The following is a 9,433-nucleotide window of genomic DNA, read 5'->3' as shown; positions in this document are numbered from 1 at the left end:
ACTAGTCGCTATGACATCCACTGTGGCCAGCAAACTGGCTGATCACGGGGTGGGGCCAACGGCCAAACTTGCAGCCCATCCCCCCTGATGGCCTGCCCCTGATCAAACATTCCCATCCCGATCAAGAGCAGGTCCTGCCGGCCAAACACCCCCTCCCTAACTCCCTGGCCAACTGTGCCCCTGATCAGCCCAGCCCACCAGGGCCTGAAGCCCCTCCCCGAGGCTGGCCAGCCCCTGATCGCACCCCCCCACCCCAATAGGGGGTGGGGCTGGGCAGCTGACCTCCTGCAGTCCCTCCCCCTGGTCAGCCACATTCTGATGGGCCCCCACCACACTGATTGGCCCAAAGCTCCTCCTCCTTGCCCGCACCACCCCTGATTGCCAGCCCACCTCGATAGGGGGCAGAGCTAGCCAGCCAACATCCTGCTGCCCCTTCCCCTAGCTGGCCACACCCATGATGGGCCCACACCACCCTGATTGGCCCATAGCCCCTCCCCCTGGACAGCCCCACCTCTGATTGCCACCCCACCTCAAAGGAGGCAGGGCTGGCCAGCCAATCTCCTGCAGCTCGTCCCTGCAGTCCCACCCCAGATAGGACCCCCAACCCAATCAGGGACAGGGACAACCAGACAACCTCCCATGGCCCCTCCCCCAGGACACTGGCACCTGATCAGCTCACCCACCAAACCTATTTGGGGGCGGGGCTGGCCAGCCCACCACCAACAGCCCCTTCCCATGGCTGGCCTCGCCCCCAATCGGCCCCCAAATCCAATCAGGGGCAGGGCCCACAGTCCAATTGCCCATAGCTCCTTCCCCCAATCAGCCCAGCCCTGATTGGAGGTCCTGATCATGCCCTGATCTGGGAAGGCCGCCCAACCAACCTCCCACCATCTCCTCCACCCAGCAGGACCAGCCGCCCAGTGTCAGGAGCCAAGAGTCAATCACAAATTAATTCTAACATTGTTTCAGTGAGCTAATGAAGCAGAATCTCACGGAAACTTGGTCCTCACCATAGGCTTACTTCCTCAGGCCTGAGGACAAAGCATTCTTCACATAGCTGTCCTTTATCTATAGTCAGCACCCTTTGCCCAATCCTTTATCTATAATCAACACCCTTTACGACCTTAGCCAAATTATCTAAGTCCATATGACCCGCTCAGCCCCCACCCCTCCTAGGCATCTCCCCTTCTAGAAACCACATATAAGGAACACTGTAAGAATAAAATCTGGAGGCTTGATCAGAAACCCGTTTGACTTGCCTCCATTCTTCGCGTCCCTTGTCTGTCTCTCATTCTCTTAGGTGTGCCGCCTCGGTATCCCCGTTAGAAGACCCCGCTGGCCGGGGCATTACTGGCGCCCAAACGTGGGGCACCGAAGGTCGGTGCTCCGGGGAACATCTGCACATCCGTCCGGCCGGACACCCTCTTGAGTCGCCGCGGAACTCGCTGTGAGTGAAGACTAGTTCCTTGAGTCGCCGCGGAACGCGCCGTGAGTGAAGACTCGCCGCGGAACGTGCCGTGAGTGAAGACTCGTCCCTTGATCACCACGGAGCTGCCCTTCCATGAGTATGATCGCAGTTGAGTTTTGCAGATGATTTTTTCAGACAAGATTTAGGAGTGAATTCCTTGTGAGAACGAATTTTTATGCCCCTTGACGGATATCCTACACTTTGAGCTTCTCGTTTCAAACTCCAGTCCGCTAATAAGCACTTGTCTCGCCGATCCGGGAAGAGTTAAGGGTACTGTGATCTGGCTGAGCGAGAACTCTGAATCACCCTGAGGAGTATTTTGTCTCTGGTCGGTTCCTCGTCACGTCTCTCGCAAACCCTGAGCTCGCTTTGTCTTAGTGGTCGTTAACCTGGCATGGGGCTTATACATCCCGACCTATGATACGCGAGCAGGGGCCTTTGGGCAAACGGAGATCGTTGACGAGACAACTGTCCTAGGCACAACAGAAACTCAGGGCTGACCTGGCACGGGGTTTATACATCCCAGAGGCTTACGCGGAGGAGGCAAAAAATTGAGAAGCTCCCACGTCAACATGGGCACCTCTCTCAGTTCTCATGAGGCATTCCTCGGTGGGCTCAGGGAGTCCCTCAGGACGCGAGGAGTAAGGGTAAAAAGAAAGGCATGAAACATGTCCCTGGTTTCTACTAGAGGGCACCATCGATTCAAAGCGATGGAAAAGAGTGGGCGATGCCCTTCAGGATTATTATGAGACTTTTGGTCCAGAGAAAATTCCTATTTTAATTGGTGATGGCCTTGACTCAGCACAGGAAAGTTTAAGAATGTCTAAGTGGGGTACAGCCATGGCCTTACAGCCTGCAGTGGAAGGGTGCAAGTCTCTAAGAATACCATCTGCACCTCTTCTGCCTCCACGTGTAAACTACTTGTAACCAAGTAAAAAAGAATAAAAGGAACTTTTCAGCAACTGCCAATAATTATTTATCTTAAAAATCTTTTCTTTCCTTAAAAATAAAAATAAATAAAAATTGAAAAAAGTAAATAAAATAAAAACAGTAGATGCCAGACCATTACTGAATCTTCCCCCAAGAGCAAGCAGGATGTGGGGGAAGGGAGACACGTGGCGATCCAATATGGACGCCACTCCCCAAGAAAGCCACTTTGAAAGGCCTCATCTTTGTCATCTTTATTTATTTTCCAGCTAATGACTTAAAGCTTTTACAAATTCATAAATGCATCCGGGATTTCTGTGCACATGCAAAGGGAAAAGGCCAGTTTAAAAATGAGTGCACATAGTTTTGAGCTGGACTTGACCTTTTTCTGTGTACAGAATAAAAACCCGAGACTATTTTGGCCTTAAAGATGGCGGAGATGAACCGGGGAGAGAAATAGAGGCTGGTTTCCCAAGGTGATTTAAAGTAACTCTTTTGAAATTACCCACCCTGAGGCAAGTAACCCCCAGGAAGTAGAAAGCAAGATAGCTATGGGTTTGCTTCTTGACTTCCCGAGCAGTAAAATTCTTTTAAAATATTTAGCAGCTGTGCCAGGACTATTGGCTGGAAATTTACAACTTTTAACTTCAAATGATCTAAATGTATTGAAATTTATAATACTGAAATGTTGATCTGAGTATGCCTAGTATGAAATCTAGATGATATAAGTTAGTCTAGTAATTGAATATGTCTTATATTTTATTTGAAATGTATCCTTAAAAATGTAAAAGTATTAATTATTTGAGAAATGCTAAGTATTCAACTTGCTACCTAAGATTTAAAGCTCTGAAAGTTTAAGGTCTCTTTTCTCTCCATTAAAAGGTTTTAAAGCTACACCCTTTTTTTTTATGGAGGGAGGGGTAGACACGCCCTTCCCCTAGCGTGCAGGTAGGCTGGTTCCCACCAGCGGCCATTTTTAAAGAATGTTCATTTGCATTTCAATGGCTACACCTTTTGCTAGCTGACCTTCCCAGAAAAGGTCAAGTGGCTAGGCCAACCCCAGCCAGAAAAAACATGGTTTAAAGTTAACTATTAGATTTTAAAATTTATTCTTAAGAATATAAAGGTGTTATTAATCTAAGAACTGCAAATATTTGACTTGCAAGCTCTGAAAGTTTAAGATTCAGATTGAATTGTGAGAAATTATAGAATTGTGGTAACTAAATGCCTAGAGTATAGCAACTTAATTTTTGAGAAAATAAAATGTGTTTTCTCTTAAATAATTAGGAATTCAAAATATGTTGCTTCTTGGTCTGATTTAAAAAGGAGGATTAATTCTGTGATACAGTTTAATTTAATTGATATTCTTTTAAGATAATTCAAGTATATAATCTTTAAATCATATATATAAATATATATATATATTATATGTTTGATCTTTCCAAGTGTATTTCAAGGTTTTGAGAGTAGCTTTTGAGCGTTTCATTGGGCCCCGAAATGTTACAAAAGTCTATTCTCTCTTAGAAGAATTTTTTTTTTAATTAAACCGATTGATACTTGAAATCACATGGAAAGCTTTATCAAATAAAAATTAATTAATGTATTTTACTTATGTACATATATATTAAATGTTATGAAAGTTTTCGCCTGTTAGAAGGGCAAAAACAATATATTTCTTAAAAATAGTCAAAATTATCAACAGCAGTAGAATTTCAAGAAAGACAAAAGCTGTGCTTTTAGATCAGACCAATAAAGTATCAAACCTATAAGTTTACTGAATAAGTTTCTTTGCCTTTTTTTTTAATTAAAGATACCTACTTAAGTTGCTTTATAAATTAGCCTTTTAAAAAAATAATCAATGTCTCATATAAATTAAGTTACATGAAAAGCCAATGTTTAAATAATTGAATTTAAGAACAGACTGGAAGCCACCATTATAGCCGCCTGCATTCTTAATTAAGCTAGAGGTGGGGCAACTTGTGAGAGCCGCCATCTTGCCTGCCTCTCTGGCCACGTAGTTACTGCCCGCCATCTTGAAATAACAAAGGCCAACCCCTTTCCTTTAAATAAGCCAATGTCTTTGTAAGCAATTTAAATAAATCTTCTAAGAAAGTTACTGAAGCCTTCCCATGATCCCTCTGTATATGCAAATAAGCCTAAGAGGATACTTTAAAAATATAATTATAAATTTATAAAAAGGAGAAATTTTAAATTCTATTTCACTAACATTTACAGTGTAAACTGAAGATTGTTATTAAAATGTTAAATCTGAAAGTAAATTAGTAGTCAGCCTTACTGTAAGAGTACTTGTAATATAGCTAACTAGTCGCCTGAGGCTTGCCTTTCAAGCTGTAACCATACAGGTTGCTTGTTGTAAAAAGAAAGACAAAGGTCCTTAAATGAAACTCTCTATAGCCTGCAGATTATTTTGGAAGAAAATAGAGTTTTCCTTCAAATATCAGAGATTGTAATTGATAATCAATGCATCAGGCCTCAGAAGGTGTAGATAAGAAAAGATTAAATGACTTTTAGAAATTTTTAGGAGACTTTAACTGGTTAAAACCTTTTGTATACAAAAGAAATTGATAGCCAGTTTGAGATTGAATTGCCATGGCCTAGAACAAAGAATATTCTTACATGATATTTTAAAATTTCATTATAATTTTTGATATTTTACAACAGCATATTGTACAATTATCCCAAACTTACAAATTAATTCTTTGAATGTTTGGCAGCAATTTATAAGGACATGAAATGATTTAATCCCCTCCACTGTGTGGAAGGCCCCCTAGAAAAGCATTTGAGCATTCTATATTGGCTCCTCTTGCCCTTTTTGCCAAGAGGGACCCTCTTCTCACAATCCAATTGCCCACAGCTGTTGCCTGAGTTTTCTGTTCATGCTGAGGTTGAAGCCTCATGATGGCTGGTACCATGAATCTGACTCTGGCACAATGGCGTGAGCTGGGCCCTCCATGGAAAAACCTGGGTTCCCCAAGACAGGTGCTGGGCATGGAGGCCATAGGGGCATAGGCTACCAAGGAGACAGAACTGAACCTCACATCACCCTGCTTGGCCCCGGAGGATGGCTGGTTAGTCAAAGACGGGTAAGATTCCTCAAGGGAGGAACAACCTAAGACAGGCACAGTCGCAGAGGGGCCATCAGGAGAGAACTTGGGGGTCAACAGAGGTGGGGCACAGAACCTCACCCCCCCAACATTGCAGGGGCTTGAACACTCGCCCCTTCTGAGGGAGGTCTCCTGCCCAATGGCTGCTTCACGCTTCCCATGCCCAGCTCAGATTGGGACCCAGGCAACATACAGAGACTTGGCCCAGATTAGATCGGAAAGAGACCCAGATAACAGACTTGGCCCAGCTTAGATTGAATTCCAGGCAACAGAGAGTTGGCTGTGATGGCAGCTGCCCTATGTCTAAATCTAGCCTAAATCCAGAAATGCTCAGGGCTTTCTCAAGGATGCAAAATAATCCTTTTCATTAATATTTACAGGGTAAACTAAGATTGTTGTTAGAGTATTAAATCTTGACAGTAAAATAGTCAAGTTTTCAGATTAATTTAAATTGGCTAATAGAAAATAAGTAAATATTCAAGAAAATGTAATTGTACAAAAGCTGTTCCTAAAGTATTAACCAAAATTTCTATTGATAGTTCATTTCATGGTAAAATCACTTAACATGCAATGAACCTAAAGCAGTCATATTTTTGTGCAAAAAAAAATAAAATTTAAAGTTATCAAGACTGCATTATAAAAATTTTCCAAAAGCCTCCTAAAAATTAAATAAAAAAGGGGGATGGTGGAAAATACCATGTAAGAAAAAATATCCTGTAAGTAAATTACATCTAGAAAAAATTTTTTACTTTGAAAATTAATTTTCATACAGCAGGACACCCATGAAAAACATATATGGTGTCAAAATAAGCCAAAGGAAAATTGTTTGGGCAAAAAATAAAGGATCCCAAGTAAAATTTATAGAAAAGATTCCTTTATTAACTTTTGGTCGAGAATGTGTTTGTATATTTTCAGAAAACAACTCCTAGACCATGTGGATTCCTGCAACAGAGAGGAATTAACAGGAATGCTCCAGCCATGAAGACATTTGGCCCTTGGGCATTTAGAAAAATAACCGACCTTGTAAAACAGCAAATAGATTCAGCTTTAGCAAAACCCATCCAGGTTCACTATCAACGCCTAGAAATGGCCGAAAAACCTCCAGACCCAGACTCGCTCCTTCCCTACGGGGACAGCATCTTAACCAGAGGGATGCTTACCTACGCTCTACACAGAGCCAAAGGTATGGGTATCAAACCGGGTGCAGAGCAAAGCATTGCAAGGGAAGGTCCAAACATTTTTTTCAACCTCCTCTGGATTTCCCTGAGAGTACACCTGGTTTGCATAGAGGTTGACATCAATAAAAATAATGGCTCTGCCTCTTCTCCCCAAAAGATGTCAAGAGCCACACACAGTGGACATACAAAGCCCACGGGAGGAACCAGGTCAATGTCTCCCTGGTTGGTGAAGGCCCACTCCCTTCTCTTAAACAGAGAGGGAGGAGATGTCAGGAGCCAAGAGTCAATCACAAATTAATTCTAACATTGTTTCAGTGAGCTAATGAAGCAGAATCTCATGGAAACTTGGTCCTCACCATAGGCTTACTTCCTCAGGCCTGAGGACAAAGCATTCTTCACATAGCTGTCCTTTATCTATAGTCAGCACCCTTTGCCCCATCCTTTATCTATAGTCAACACCCTTTATGACCTTAGCCAAATTATCTAAGTCCATATGACCCGCTCAGCCCCCACCCCTCCTAGGCATCTCCCCTTCTAGAAACCACATATAAGGAACACTGTAAGAATAAAATCTGGAAGCTTGATCAGAAACCCGTTTGACTTGCCTCCATTCTTCGCGTCCCTTGTCTGTCTCTCATTCTCTTAGGTGTGCCGCCTCGGTATCCCCGTTAGAAGACCCCGCTGGCCGGGGCAGCCCAGCCCCCACCCATGCATAAATTTATGCACTGGGCCTCTAGTTATAACATAAAAGGACATAAGAAATCCTATTATTTATAAAGAGGAATATGTTAGATTTATGAAAGGAGCAAGGCCCTGTGATTTGACAAAGCTATCAGCTAAGAGGCTTGTAGACCAGCCTGCAAATGTGATGGTGCTCATTTCTGTCTAATTAAGGTAGCCAGTCCCAGCTGGTGTGACTCAGTGGTAGAGCATTGCCCTATCAACCAGGAGTTCATGGTTTGATTCCTGTCCAGGGTACATGCCCGGTTTGTGAGATGGATCCCTAGTAGGGGGCATGCAGACAACTGACCCATGATTCTCTCTCATCAGTGATGTTTCTATTTCTCTCTCCCTCTCCCTTCCTCTTTCTCTAAAAGCAATAAAAAACATGTTTTTACAAAAGACAAGTTTTAACATAAATGATAAACAAATAAAGGTGGCCTACGTTCACCTCTCTGCAGGACTGCTGAGGACAGTTAAACTGTTCACAGATCAAATAAAGGGGTTACATAGACACCCCTCCCCCTAAAGAAATATCAGGGCTCTCTTAACTAGGGTAAAAAATAAAGCGTAATGGTTACCCAGCCAATACAGAAGGTAGGAGGAGGACGTCTCAGAGGTACATATGGTAGCAACTGCCAGGCTGTAACAGAGATGAAGAAACAAAACATTCTTATGTTTCCATGGCTCTCAGGGCTGGCCTGCAGGCCCACCTTAAAGGGCCAGAGCCACGGAACTGGTCTTCAAGAGTTGGTCTTTCTGCTGTAGAAATGTCCTTTTTGAGGACTTAGACCGAATAGTCACTGTAATACATCCGACTATTAAGTAGAAAAACTGGAAGTAGAGCCATGGTGATGGGGAGCAAGTCTCATGATAGGGAGCTAGTTCCAGGCCACGGGGTGGCCTCCCTGATCAGTCCTAGGATCAGGACCTTAAGGCGAAACTGATTTGGGCCCTGGCTGTCACTGGACTCTGCTTCCAGTTGGACCTTACTGTCTCCCTGGAAGAGTTCCTGCCAGGAACTCACACGGGACACATGAGCTGGGAATGGAGGTGGGCAGGGAGGATAAGAAAGGGCCAAAGGGGCTGGCAAACAGGAAGAACAAGGAAGCAAAGGGGTAAAGTGACTCCTGAGTCAGGAAACACTCAGCTTACAGGGCGGGCACTGTGACAGGCACATGCTGGTGTCCCAGAGCCCAGGTGCTGCCTCTGCTGGGTCTCCCTCCTCAAGTGCTCTCACAGGGACCCTCCCTGCCTGGCACCACAAGCAGAAACCAGGCACTGTCCCACACTGACCCCCAGGCAAAAGGCCACATGGAAGCCTTGAGCTCCTGGGCACTTAGGGAGGATCCCAGGGAGAAGAAAGAATGAGAGAAATGCCCCTGCCCTCAGGTGCCCTCGCTTTGTACTGCCCTGATGGGAACAGTGCAGGACACATTCCCTTTCCTTATTCCTGTGAAAAAATAATAAAGTGAGAACCTTAAACAGTCATTCCCAAAGAGCCCTTGACAAGGGCTTGGAACTCTTTTCCCTGCTTCCCAAGAGCAGAACCCGCCATGGTGGCTGCCTCACCTGCTGCATCTGAACCCTTATGACCTGTCCACTTGCTCTCTGTTGACAGTGAAGGCAAAGAGGGGTCAAGAGACAGCTTTCCACAGCCCCAGAGGTACTGGCATTCTCTGCGTGACCAGCTGGGGGCAGGCGCACTGCCCTGCACAGGGTATCAGGTTCCAGAAACTGGTCCTCATCAGAAGCATATCTCAACAGCTTCCTTTTTCAAATAACCAGAGGTTTGACTCACTTAAATAACACACGTCCGGTTTGAAACTTATATGTCCTGTCAGTCTGTTAACAAGGCCTACTTCGGGGACAGATTTCATGGGGGGAAACATGGTGTTTACCTTGGAACCATATCCCAACCATTCCACAGCAGCAAGGAGAATGGGTAAGACTTGGCCCAAGGCCAGCCCTGAATATCCCATGGCACCCAGTGGGTGCCTTTCAAATCCCTGGGA

The sequence above is a fragment of the Cnephaeus nilssonii genome (assembly GCF_951640355.1).
Source record: "Cnephaeus nilssonii genome assembly, chromosome: Y".
NCBI classification, from domain to species: domain Eukaryota; kingdom Metazoa; phylum Chordata; class Mammalia; order Chiroptera; family Vespertilionidae; genus Cnephaeus; species Cnephaeus nilssonii.
This window is presented reverse-complemented; position numbering follows the sequence as displayed.